The following is a 13,992-nucleotide window of genomic DNA, read 5'->3' on the forward strand; positions in this document are numbered from 1 at the left end:
CCTGTCAGGATTAGGATTAAATGCTTCCTCTAACGCTGGCCTGGTCTTTACAGGCCTCGGTATCCATAGCGATGTCATTTCAGGAGCTAATAACGATTTTTCACCCTAGTGATATTGTAATTGAGGCCTGTTTTCTGTGCCAGTATTTAATGATGTCTATGGGCAGAAAAAAACAGTGAGAGGGAGCGACAGTAAGGCTATGTTCACACGGAGTATTTTGCAGGAGGAATATCTGCCTCAAAATTCCGTTTGGAAGTTTGAGGCAGATTTTCCCCTCCCTGCACGCCGATTTTCGCTGAGTTTTTCTCTGCGTTTTTCGCCCGCGGGCATAAAACACCGCGAAATACGCTTTCTCTGCCTCCCATTGAAGTCAATGGGAGGTCAGAGGCGGAAACGCCCGAAGATAGGGCATGTCGCTTCTTTTTCCCGCGAGGCAGTTTTACTGCTCGCGGGAAAAAGACGCCGACGCCTCCCATTGAAATCAATGGGAGGCATTTTAGGGCCGTTTTTGCCGAGTTTTGTGATGCGGCTTCCGCGTCAAAAAACTCGTCAAAATACTCCGTGTGAACATAGCCTTAGGTGACAGAGGGCTCGTCCGTTCCTATGTAAATAAAGCTTCATCACTGTAGAAATGTTTTGCAGCTTTCTAATATACTTTGTGTTTCAATTTCTTCCTATTTCTAAATCCATGCTTGCTGTCAGTGAAACAAAACATTCTTGTTTATAACCAGAGGCTGAAAACCTGTCCTGAGATCATCCTACTCACACAGCTGAAGTCTTGTTACAATGTCTCAGTGTAGGTAAGCGCTAGAGTCCATGACAGGAAGAAGATTTGTGCTACTGCTGTTCTCAGCTCACGGAAAAATTGCCTACACTGATACAATGTAACAAGCTCTCAGTGGAATGCCTATACTGGTACATCGTAACTAAAGGTTCACACTTCCTTTTTTGCCCTTCATTTAATGCATACAACAGGAAAAGCTCATGATGTACAGATGTAGCCATCTTGATCTTGACTCTTAACGTTTAAAATACACAGTGGCAAGAATTTTTAACTTGACTTTTTCAATGACTCTTCATTGGCTTTTGTTGTGTGATATCACGCAGCAGCAAGTTATCAGAGTCCAGATAAAGTTGGCTACATCTGTATACGTTAAACGGAGGCTGTGATGAATGCCTAACTGTGACATCCGTCACCCATAGATTAATATGAGATCTGCTTGACGGAAAAGTTTTTGTACATTATCGATACTACAGAATAGAATTGCAGTCTACTACGCTATGCCGTACTTAATTTTTAGCAGTATACTGTTGTATACCGGCCAGGCGGAAGCGAAAATCACGCTCTGTTGGTCTCCATCTCACTAATGAACCCCCTAAGGACACATTTAGTGTCTACACGTTCCGAAGTACACGCTAAACTGAGGACAAAAATTCAGTGTGAACACAGCCTTACCCATCAGCTGTGTGAGGAGGACTAGGTCAGGACAAGTTTTCTGGATGTCAAGAATGTTATCTTTTAATCACAGCAAGCAGAGATCTTGACAATGCTGAGGAAGTGATGCACAAAGTAGAATAGAAATTTGCTGAACTTTTCATCATACAATGATTGCAATTTATGTATATAACACTGGACAAGCCCTTAAATTTCATCTGCGGATTTGCCGCAGGTTTCATCCTATACACTGCAAATGGCTAAATCCGCGGCTCCTACACAACAGAAAAAATATGCTGCGGAATGTAAATCCCGTTTTTACTGCGTAAATCGCGGTGTTTTCTTGCAGGTTTTGCTGCGTATTTCTGTAGAACTACAGGGACAGAATTCGCAAGTGGAAACGCAAGATAAATTTACGTGCTGCAGTTTCGAAAATACGCACCGCGGGTCAATTTACGTCCCGAAAAAAAACGCAGCGTGAACATCAGATTACCTGGAATCTCATTGTCTATGCTGGTACCGTATTATGCTGCGGTTTTGCTACACGCAAATACGAGTGGCAGAACCGCACATAATACGCGTCGTGTGCATTGACCCTAAAAGAAAACTGTATATAAATCAATGAAAAACAATTTTTACTGCTTACTGTCCACAGCGGAAATCTGCAGCCAGTCTGAATGTGCTCTTAAGGTTTTTGTTTGGCATCATGTCCATTTATAAAAAAATATCCCAGACCTTTATTTCATAATATTCCACATTTTTAGATGAAGATTTAACCTCCACCTTCCTTCACCAAATGTTGGTTTCTTGCTAAGATCAAAGTGTTAATGACCAAATGAGCAAGGAACGGGGGTTTCAGAAAAAGGGACGAATGCGGGTAACCCATACAGCAACGCCACGGACTTAGACCTGGTGTCCACGCTGTTAACGCGAGCAAGTCCCCAGCTTAAAGTGCCATTCCATATACTACTATAGGAGTATATGTTAAAGGGAAACCTGTCAAAGGAATGAAATACAAGGCATCATTATATCCACTGACCTGCCCCTTGACGTGGCACTCGGGGGCCAGAACCGGTGAGCAGGAAAGTGTCATGTGACACCTCTTTACTCTGCTATTGGGTGTGCAGGTAGGGGAGGGGCATTTCAGCACTTCTGGGGCCCTTTAAGGATCCCACTTTTACGGTCTAGTTAAGCAATTTTAGGGAATTTGTAAGGGATCTATCTTGGGTTCCATTTAATAAGATGTTATAAATGATTATCTGCAGGATCACAATATTTTCATTGTTCAGTAGGGAAGAGCCATTCATCACGACTTGTTTATGACTCCAACCTGTGGATATTTGTTCCATCAGTTGTAAGAGATCGGATTGTAGCGTTTTCTGAGTGACGGCCAAGAAAATCCTGCATCAATTCTTTAGTTATCATATAAGTAATACAATTAATAAAATACATGAACGATATTTGGAACATGTGCTAATCTCAGAATTGCTTCATTTAGCTGCAGGAGTAATGGAAATTTTTGTCAGGCCTGCCGGAGACAGCCCCGACGACTGACTGTTGTAAGTCAGCCTGTAGGCTGCTGGTGACTAGCTGGGAAATATAGCAGGTAATATGGATCACCCCCATACTCATACTGGCAGAAGCCATTTTTATGCTACACGGCCTGGGAGGTGGGCACCCACTATACCAGATCACGCCCTGGGAGGTGTGCTCCCACTGTACCAGATCACACCCTGGGAGGTGGGCTCCCACTGTACCAGATCACACCCTGGGAGGTGGGCTCCCACTGTACCAGATCACACCCTGGGAGGTGGGCTCCCACTGTACCAGATCACACCCTGGGAGGTGGGCTCCCACTGTACCAGATCGTGCCCTGGGAGGTGGGCTCCCACTGTACCAGATCACACCCTTGGAGGTGGGCTCCCACTGTACCAGTTCGCGCCCTGGGAGGTGGGCACCCACTGTACCAGATCACACCCTGGGAGGTGGGCTCCCACTGTACCAGATCACATCCTGGGAGGTGGGCACCCACTGTGCCAGATCACACCCTTGGAGGTGGGCTCCCACTGTACCAGTTCGCGCCCTGGGAGGTGGGCACCCACTGTACCAGATCACACCCTGGGAGGTGGGCTCCGATCGCCCCCTGGGAGGTGGGCACCCACTGTGCCAGATCACACCCTGGGAGGTGGGCTCCCACTGTACCAGATAGCGCCCTGGGAGGTGGCACCCACTGTACCAGATCACACCCTGGGAGGTGGGCACTCACTTTACCAGATCACGCCCCGCTGATCCTATTATTCTAAGCATCATAACCTAGAAATAAAACCTCCTGACTTTATAGTACAGTTAAATCTGGCATTTCATAGTCTGGAATGCCTGATAATCCAGCACTTGTTTCTGGCACAGACCTGAAAAATAAGCTAGACTTTCACAAGACCATAAAACTGAGCAGAGACTCCTGATAGTAACTTATTTTATGTTAGATTTGTATTTTCTTCCCAGAGGCCCTCTATGTAAATTTTATATACGTGATCTATGGCCTTCTGATAATCCAGCAACTTGTCATGTCTCAGGTACACCGACAGTCGTACAGGTGCTTGCCGTTTTAACTTCTCAATATCTGGGGGTATACCAGCTGCCGGACCACCACTGATGTGGCCCCTATGACATGTCTCCCCTTCTATAGTTGATTTGTGTTACATTTATGATATTTCTGTATTAGGTGCCTTATAAATTCTCCTATATGAGACGCTCAGGGATTTCATGCTACTAATAAATGTTTAGTTTATCTGAGCTTTTGTGTGGGAGGAGCTGTGACAACCACCGTGAGCACATATCTACTTCAGAAAACCAGTTGTCAGGGCACTTCCAGGGCATAAAGCATTAAATATATAGACATTTTTTATGCTAATCTGTACAGACACTAAGGGCAAATCATTATTATAGGTGGAGCTGTATTTTAAAGGGTCTCTCCATTAAGGGATGATTTAACTTTTTTACTCTTCTTATGCTGTTGTCACTTCCCTTCCCCCACACTATTAAAGTTTGGTGACTCTGCATTTAATAATCCAGAATTCCTGAAGATCATCTGGAGATTCTGAGCAGATATAGCACAACATAACTAACATAATTGAATGCCTTTATGGATATTTTCTACCTACATTTTATATACTTTGATATTTGTGTCTGATAATCCAGAATATTTGATAATCTGGCATTTTTCACGTCTCTTTTAATGTTGGGTTAAAGAATTTTACTGTCAAAATCATAGGGTAGATAGGATAGGGTTTATAGTCTCTTCTGTGACTACCATAACCACTCGCCCAATTCAGGGCCCTAAAATGGACTAATACAAATATTGTAAAAGAGGGGTGTCCCACTGTGTTAATGTTGGTTTGGATATTTGTGGGTTAAACCATTCCGCTTTAGATGACCAGATGGATCATTTTTACAATTTGTATTATTTTACAGCTTAATTCAGGGATAAAATATGGTCAATGCCAAAAATACACTAGTAATGTACCGTACCCTCCCCCAACTCCTGTCATGAGACGCCTCTATCTTTGGTTTAGAGATATTGCACTAATATAAGCCGCAGTGCGCCTCCGATGAGCGCAAATGTTTAATTATTTTTTGTATTCGCTTTTCTTCCTGGCACGTTTGTTTCCTGTAACAATTGTACAATTTTTTCATAGAAGATTAAATTACTCTTTAAGTACTTTGCCGCCATCTTATTTTTGCTAAACCCGTAGAGGAGGATTTATCAAAGTGGAGGGGTTTTCCCATCTTGGACATTTATGGCATATCCACAGCATATGTCAGAATAGTCCGATAGATGCGGGTCCCAGACCCGCACCTATCACTAGAACGGGGCCCCCTAAACCTCGTTCTAGTTTACTTGGCTCCCGCTAACTCCCGGCCACATCCTGGTTAGGTGGTCGGGAGTTACAGAAACCGCGTAGCACGGCGAGCTACACTGTTTCCGTAGCTACCGTGTTCTGAAAACAGCGTAGTTTTCCGTGCTACGCTGTTTCCGTAACCAGGGCTGGCCTTAGGCTACAGGATGCCCTGTGCGGAATTGCCCTTTGGTGCTCCATTTATCATTGTTATGTATTGTCGGCATTTGGTGCTTTTGTTTGTGCATTTGTCACGTCTAAAAACGCGTCACAAATGCCTGGTTTAAGCGTCCCATTGACATCAATGATATAGCGCGCCGTTAGTGCATACGATGCGTTTTGTTTAAAAATGTGTCGCGGAAAAAAAAGAAGCGTCAGGTCAATTCTTTTGCACCGAAAATGCGCCAAAATTGCACCTAATTTCTATAGTAAATGCGAGCTCTGATTGAGCGGCATAACAACACGCCGAAGGCGTGCAAAAAACTTGATGAAAACACGTCAATAGTGCCTGTATTTTAAAAATAACTTTACAAAAACACTAGTGTTTTTAAGGGTATGTGCACGCACAAAATAAAAAACGTCTCAAAATACGGAACTGTTTTCAAGGGAAAACAGCTCCTGATTTTCAGCCGTTTTTTATTCAAAGTCGTGTTTTTCACTGCATTTTTAACAGCCGTTTTTGGAGCTGTTTTTCTATAGAGTTTAAAAAACGCCCCGTCGGGACAGAATGACGTTTTCCCAATGGGCATATGTTTGGAGGCGTTCTGCTTCCGATTTTTCCGCAGTTTTTAGCACAGTGTGAATAAGGCCTATGTTTTGGTAAGGCTGTTTTCACATTTCGTCCTGCCTGTCCATTTATCATATGCGGTGGAAAAGCTCCTGGCGCATACATTATATGGACACAAAAAACATGCAGTATCATTTTTTTTTACTGGACTGAGGCTTTTTTTTAACCTTCATCAGGTGTATGGGACTGTTTACCATACGTTCCCGGCGCATACATTACACGGATGGGCAGGATGTAATGTGAAATTACCTTTAGGCCTTACTTACACGAGCGTGTTAAACGTCCGTGTGACGTCCGTTGAAACATCCAAAGCAGAAAATTACCACAGCACTGGACCACAAGTGGGTGCACGCCTCAATAGGACCGGATCCGCGGTCCCCGATATCAGATAGACACTGTAAAGGCCGTAAAAAAAAAAAAAAGTTAATAGCCAAAATCACTTTTTTTGTTCACAATAGTACTAAAAAAAATGTAATAAAAAAATTATCAAAAAGTTGCATGTACCAAAATATTGTACCGATAAAAGCTACATTTCGTCCCGCAAAAAATAAGCCCTCACACCGATTAGACAAAAATATAAAAATTGATGTCTCTCAGAATGTGGTGAAACAAAATTTTTTTTTTTTAACAATTTCTTTGTAAAAGTAGTAAAATATATAAAAAAAACTATATACATTTGGTATCACCGTAATCGTATTGAGACGCAGAATAAAGTTAAGTTGTAGTTTTTACCGCACGATGAAAGCCGTAAAATCAAAACTCAAAAAACTATGGAGGAATCACAATTTTTTTCTAATTACAGCCCACAAAGAATTTTTTTCAGTTTCCCAGTACATTATATGGTACTTTAAATGGTGCCAATAGAAACTACAACTCATACAGCAAAAAATAACCACCACCCTATTGACGGAAAAATTAAAAAAAGTTATGGCTCTAGGAAGGAGGGTAGTGAAAAACGTAAATGAAAAAGCAAAAAATGTCTCAGTCCTGAAAGGGTTAAAATAAGAAAACCCATACTTACCTCTCTCTTCCCAGACGTTCCTGCGTTGCGGGCTCCTGTCACCTCTGTTCTCGGTTTGTATACAGAGTGGCTGCAGTGGTGACAACATGTTGACAGTACATCACCGTTGCAGCTGCTCTGTATACAAAGAGTAAACAGAGGTGACGGGAGCCCCCAGCGCAGGAACGTTTGGGAGGAGAAAGGTAAGTATAAGTTTTTTTTTATTTTAAAGGGAATGTGTTGCTAGAAATTGTTTTAAATTTTTTTTTTGTTAAATAATTATTATTTAAGTGATTACACATTGTTTTAATTATTTTACATTTTTCACAAGTCAGGAAATATTATAAATTAGAATCTAATTTATAACATTTTTATGTGCTGGGCACTAGAGGGAGCAGTTCCCAAAATTGAAGCATGGTTAATGTGGTAAAACAACTTCATTGCTTTATGCTGCAAATTTGGGGTAGACACACTCTCTCTAGTGTCCTCACACAATCCCCCCTCCCTTATTCTGGCTAGTGCCAGGAGAAGGAGGGGTTTGAATCTTCAAACCTCCTACACTGTGTGCCGCCATTTTCTGAGCGACTGCACAGTGTAGGAGGATTAGATACAGTGCTCAGCAGACAGTATAACACGAACATAATACACACATCACATACACGAACATAAATTACCTTCTCCTGCCGCCACCTCCGCTTCTATTCCTTGCGCCTTCGCTTCCTTGATCATATGGCCGGAAGCCGCCATCTTACTGTCCGGCCGCGGCTTCCGGTCCACGTGAAAATGGCGCCGGATTTCGCTTCAGAGAATGGAACGGCTCCCGTTCGCATTCTCTATGGGGATGTATGTGCCGCATTCCATCTCTGTATGAGAACACAAATAAATACAATTTATGTTAATATCATATTAAATGCAATATGATAAAAAAAATATAAAATTTCATGACACCTTCCCTTTAACTTCTCCTCTACTGCTTCAACAGAATTTCTTTTTAACGTAATGTGCACAGGGTCTAAAAAGGCAACAAATGGTAAATGTGCACTATGGAGGAACTGAACAATGTGCCCATGTGTCATTTATTAACAGTGTCGTTTAGTACCACCTTGGTGCCCATTTTCCACTTATTTCCCCTTTAGTGTCCTTATGTTCAGTTCCCCCTTGATGCATATTTGCCTTTTACTACCCCTTTAGCACCCTCGGTCACAGAAGAACAATAAATGGGCAATAAATGGCAAATGGGCATCGAAGGGGCACTGAACAGGACACTAAAGGGGCAATAAGTGGCAAATGGGCACCAATGTGGCACTGAATCCTCTGCCAATTTGCCAATTTTAGACCCCCATCAGTGCCACCATAAAACCAAAGCCCACAGTCTGACTGGCCTTCTGGGCTTCTTACAGTGCACTGTGCCCGCTGATGCTGCTGGAGCCCTGGGGAAATAGTCAGACCAGGAACGCATGGTAAGATAGTCTCCTCCCTGTCTTGCGTCCTGAGTGATGTCATCACACCTGATCATCACTCAGGACGTAAGACGAGGAGTGGGAGTGGTAGTCGCGGTGCGGGGAAGCCAGTAGTGAGGTCAGTGAGTGACACCTGACCCGCTGGCACCCCAAACAGTGACCGCAGAGCGGGAGAAATTCACCTGCTGGTGCCCCCCTTACAGCATAGCACCCGGCGCCCTGTGTGACCGCACATGTCGCACATAGCTAAGACCGGCCATGTCCGGAACTCCCGACCACCTAAACAGGAAGTGACCAGGAGACAGCAAAGCCAAGTAAGCTAAAACGAGGTTTAGGGGGCCCCGTTCTAGAGATAGGTGCGGGTCACAGAGGTGGGACCCGCATCTATCGGACTTTTATGGTATGTGCTTTGGATGTCATAAATGTCCAAGATGGGAAAACCCCTTTTTAAAGACTGGTCGGTGGTGGTGCCATATATTTGTTTGTAACCCCTAAGACACTTTTCACTGTCTGCCAAATGCTTCTACAATTCCTGTAATCCAACATTCAATAATTTGGAAATGATGATAGTGAGTCATAGTCCGCCACATATGTCCCCATAAGTGTGTCAGCCACAGATGTTCCCATAAGTGTGTCAGCCACAGATGCCCCCATAACTGTGTGTCAGCCACAGATCTCCTCATAACAGTATTTCAGCCACAGATGTCCCCATAAGTGTGTCAGCCACAGATGTCCCTATAACTGTGTGTGAGCCAGAGATCTCATAAGTGCGTCAGCCTCAGATGCCCCCATAAATGTATGTTAGCCTCAGATGCCCCCATAACTGTGTGTCAGCCACAGATGCCCCCATAACTTTGCGTCAACCACAGATCTCCTGATAGCAGTGTGTCAGCCACAGATGTCCCCATAACAGTGTGTCAGCCACAGATGTCCCCATAACAGTGTGTAAGCCACAGATGCCCCCACAACAGTGTGTCAGCCACAGATTTCCCCATAACTGTGTGTCAGCCGCAGATGCCCCCATAACTGTGTGTCAGACACAGATGCCTCCATAACTGTGTGAGATCTGTGGCTGACACACAGTTATGGGGGCATCTGTGGCTGACACACTTATGAGATCTCTGGCTCACGCAGTTATAGGGACATCTGTGGCTGACACACTTATGGGGACATCTGTGGCTGACACACTTATGGGGACATATGTGGCGGACTATGACTCACTATCATCATTTCCAAATTATTGAATGTTGGATTACAGGAATTGTAGAAGCATTTGTGGCTGACACACAATTATAGGGACATCTATAGGGACATCTCCTCATAACAGTATTTCAGCCACAGATGTCCCCATAAGTGTGTCAGCCACAGATGTCCCTATAACTGTGTGTGAGCCAGAGATCTCATAAGTGTGTCATCCACAGATGCCCCCATAAATGTGTGTCAGCTGCAGATGCCCCCATAACAGTGTGTCAGCTGCAGATGCCCCCATAATTGTGTGTCAGCCGCAGATGCCCCGATAACTGTGTGTCAGCCACAGATCTCCTCATAACAGTGTGTCAGCCACAGATGTCCCCATAACAGTGTGTCAGCCACAGATGTCCCCATAAGAGTGTGTAAGCCACAGATGCCCCCATAACAGTGTGTCAGCCACAGATGCCCCCATAAATGTGTTGCGCCACAGATGCGCCCATAACTGTGTGTCAGCCACAGATGCCCCCATAACTGTGTGTCAGCCACAGATGCCCCCATAATTGTGTGTCAGCCACAGATGCCTCTATAACTGTGTGTCAGCCACAGATCTCCTCATAACAGTATTTCAGCCACAGACGTCCCCATAACAGTGTGGTCAGTCACAGATGGCGATAGATTAGATAGACAGACAGACAGACAGACAGACAGACAGACAGATAGCTAGATAGATGATATTATATTATATTAGATAAATAGATAGATGCATAGATTTGCTAAATCTTGTCCCTCATATTGACAGGATTTAGGAACTACACAATATGACCACTAGGTGCCAGCAGCATACACTAGTCCTCTGTGTCTCCATGTACAATGACTTCTATGCAGTGTTCGGCTATTTGACCTTATGCAGATTTTTTCTGTGCCATCCTCAGGATTTGACCTTGACTTCAAAGATTTTAAGACATTATTTATTAAAAACACTTAGTTCACTGAACTGTCTAATTATCTTATCCTGCAATTATTATTATCACCATTATCTTTATTATACTAGTTTTAGTAGATGTTATTGTTGCAGATGCTTTTCATTTGAAATCCCAGCCGATGATAATTATAATCTGCCAACAAAAACACATGAAAATATAGCTCCACATTTATGTACTAATATTTTTACAGTTTATAACCACTTGACAAGTTACCAATTCTGTATTATATAACATACAGAGCTGCATTCATAGTTCTGCTGGTTTTCTTGTTACCAGAGTGCATTGCATTTTTGGAGCCCAGGTGACAGACACACTAGAGCAGTAGAGGGAAACTGTTTGGAGTAGATAGACATGATGCAACAGAAGAATTCTTAATGCAGCTATGGATGTGACTGGAGCATAAAGACTTTATGAATTGTTAATGCAGCTTTAAACATGTTGTCACTCAAAATCACTATGAAATAAGTAAAATATTTGCAAAGATGCCCCACATTATATGTTGAATCCATTGCCTAGTCAGCTTCCATGAATTTCTCTGGCATGTAGAGATTATCTGCTTCTTGGACCAGAGGGTCCACTATTTGAACCCAGTTCTGTATCCGCTTCCTAGTGATTAATGTCATATAAATTGATGAGACAGGTCCAGCCCGGGGACAAGAAGCTTTGCTCCCTGGTATAATATAAGCAGGGAGACGAGCTGATAATAGCTTCTCCATACTTCAACCTAATGGATATAGATCTTACTGAGTCGCTGTGATAAGAGCCTGTCCCCTCCCCCATGACTGCTCATATGCAATTTCACCCGTATCGAGTTTGCCTTCAATCAGTCTCCATGTATTATTATGGCAATGGGGTAATAATAGAAAATAATACCCTTAAATGTAGTAGTAGTAGTAGCAGGAGGTAAATTCAGACTTGTCCTAGTACCCTGGCAATTCCTTCCCTTGTCAAATGTACAGCAGAGGCCGCACTGCCGCCAAAAAGAAAATAAGGGGAGGCCTCTATGACAGGATTAGGAGGGAGTAGGGTTAATCGCTTATAGGTGGGGTCACAGAGTGGTCAAGAGGGGGGGTGAGGGGGAGGTTGTTTTTCGTTATAGGCAGGGAGGCGTATATGGGAGGGACATTATATCCCTTGCCTTCTTCCCGCTTTTCTCATTCTGAGGGAAGCGGAGAGAAGAGTAACACCAAATAACAGCAGTGAGGCAGGGAGTGAACGTACCTTGCATGGCGTCTGACGATCGGCTATTGGAGCGGCTCCGGGCTTTTGCTGCCGAACGGGATCCTGGATGGCCGGAGGAGCAGGTAAGAGCTCTCCTGGACTCCCCTGCTTCCTCGGATGTGTTGCCTCGGAGGTCTCGACGTGGTGTCGCAGGCCCGGGACGCGCAGCTACACGGTGTACCGGCTCGCCCCCTACTTCCGGCAGCATGGTGGTTGGAGCGCAGCTGCTCTCTGCTGGTTCTTCTCCTGGTAGTGCTGCTCCTGGCGCAGCTGGGTCAGTGAGGTCGGCGGGAGTTGTTAGCCAAGGCGCTCTTGTCTGCCGGAAAGTTTGAGTCCAGATGTTATCCCGCGGGCCAGGTGCCGCAGAAGGAGCCCCTCTAGGGATGCTGCTGGTCGGGCCTCGGCCTGGTCTACCCCTCCTCTGAGGCCTCGGCCTGACAGGAATCCTCAGCTGCGGCGGGGCTCGGCGGTCAACAGGGGATTCAGTCCCGGATTTCTGGCCACTCCCCCTCCTTCCGGTTCCAGGCCTGGTTCGATGATGTCGCTAGCCCCGCCTGGTGATGTTCCGGCCAGGGGGCATGCTTCTTTGCGAAGTGGACGTTCGGGATCTGCGACAGTGAGTGCACCAGCATCATCCCAAAGTCTGAGGTCTGCAGTATGGGTCCCAGCTGGCAGACAGCAGGTCGCTTTCTTGGCCACCTCCCCGGACCTCTCCCACAGCATCACCCATTCCAAGGTGGGACCTCTGCCATCTGTCGGGATGGGCAGTCTTTCTGGATCGCACTGCCGAAATTGCCGATGTGACCGGCAGCCGCGGGAAGTGGCTGAAGTGGAAGATGGAGAAGTGATGGAGTTGCCTCTTGGGAAAGACGTTCCGGCTGGTGGGAATACAGCACCTGAGCAGCCCGGTGAGTATGTTTCTCCTTCTTTACCATATCCTGCAATTTTTATGTCGGGTGTAATGAAGGGGGCGGCTGGCGGGTTTTCGTCTGCGACAGGGGCTTCTCAGGCGAGCGCGGAGCATCGGGGGGCTGGCGGATTTAGTGGGTTGCTTGTGTGAGTTAGTCGGCGGTTGGACAGGGCTCCTGCTTCTGTCGCGCCGGTTGTGTCCCCGGAAGTGGTCTGGGAAGGGACGGGGATCGGTAGTACACAGGTTTCCTTTCATCGTGTCCAAACGGCGGTAGCGCCTGCGGCGGCGGTTGAGGTATCGGATTCGACGAAAGAGGGGGATAGGATTCGCTTAGATGATCGGGCTCGCGGCGAGGTTTATGTAAGTTTTGAGGGCCTATTGGGGGCTCACCTTAAACAGGAGGTACGCGAGCGCATATGGAAGGATGAGTATGTGGAAATTTTTTCTCTCTTGGCGCTTGCTAAGTTTAATTTGGACAAAAGCAAGCAGGATGAGGGTAAGGAGGAGGAGGAAGAACGTCGCCGGTATAGGCTTATACCGCAGACGTTCGTGAATTGGCTCCAGGACTTTGCTATTCTCGCCAGTGCGGTTGGGGAAAAGGCTCAGAAAAACTGCTCGCCGCTTTTCTGCTACCAAGATGCGATAGGCAAGGCGCATCGGGCGTATAGGGGCCAGGCGTGGTTGCGTTACGACGAACAGTTTCGCCAGCGCAAGGTGGTTCGTCCATCCATTAGGTGGGATCAGAAGGATATCGCCTTGTGGTTGCGGGTGAGTTCTCCGGTTAAGCCGGGTCAGTCCTTTCCTGGGAGCGGCGGTTCGTCCAGACAGGTCAGTCAGTCCGGCCAGGGCACCGGGTCGAAACTTGGATTTTGCTGGCAATTTAATGATGGCCAGTGCAAGTTCGGTTCCACTTGCAAATTTAAACATGTTTGTTCACACTGCAACGGGCCTTCACACGGAGCATCAAAATGTTTGCGGAAAGGGAAACAATCGGGCACCCAGCCCGGTTCGGGAGTGACGCCGGTGAGGTTTGTAAGGATGGTCCCCTATCTAAATGATTATCCCGATAGGGCCGCGGCTAAGTTGCTTTATGACGGCTTTACTTTTGG

At 45.6% G+C, this 13,992-nt stretch overlaps 1 protein-coding gene across 1 annotated transcript in view; it reads left to right on the forward strand.

Moving 5' to 3' along the window:
• Positions 1 to 5,154, forward strand: part of LOC142662133 (phospholipid-transporting ATPase ID-like) — a 165,723-nt gene extending 160,569 nt beyond the window's left edge. The window contains exon 28 of the mRNA XM_075840116.1: positions 1 to 5,154. This exon is cut by the window's left edge and continues 670 nt beyond it. The gene's annotated coding sequence lies outside the window, so the exon portion shown is untranslated.
• The last annotated feature ends 8,838 nt before the right edge of the window (positions 5,155 to 13,992 follow it).

The sequence above is a fragment of the Rhinoderma darwinii genome, chromosome 1 (genome assembly GCF_050947455.1).
Source record: "Rhinoderma darwinii isolate aRhiDar2 chromosome 1, aRhiDar2.hap1, whole genome shotgun sequence".
Taxonomy (NCBI): domain Eukaryota; kingdom Metazoa; phylum Chordata; class Amphibia; order Anura; family Rhinodermatidae; genus Rhinoderma; species Rhinoderma darwinii.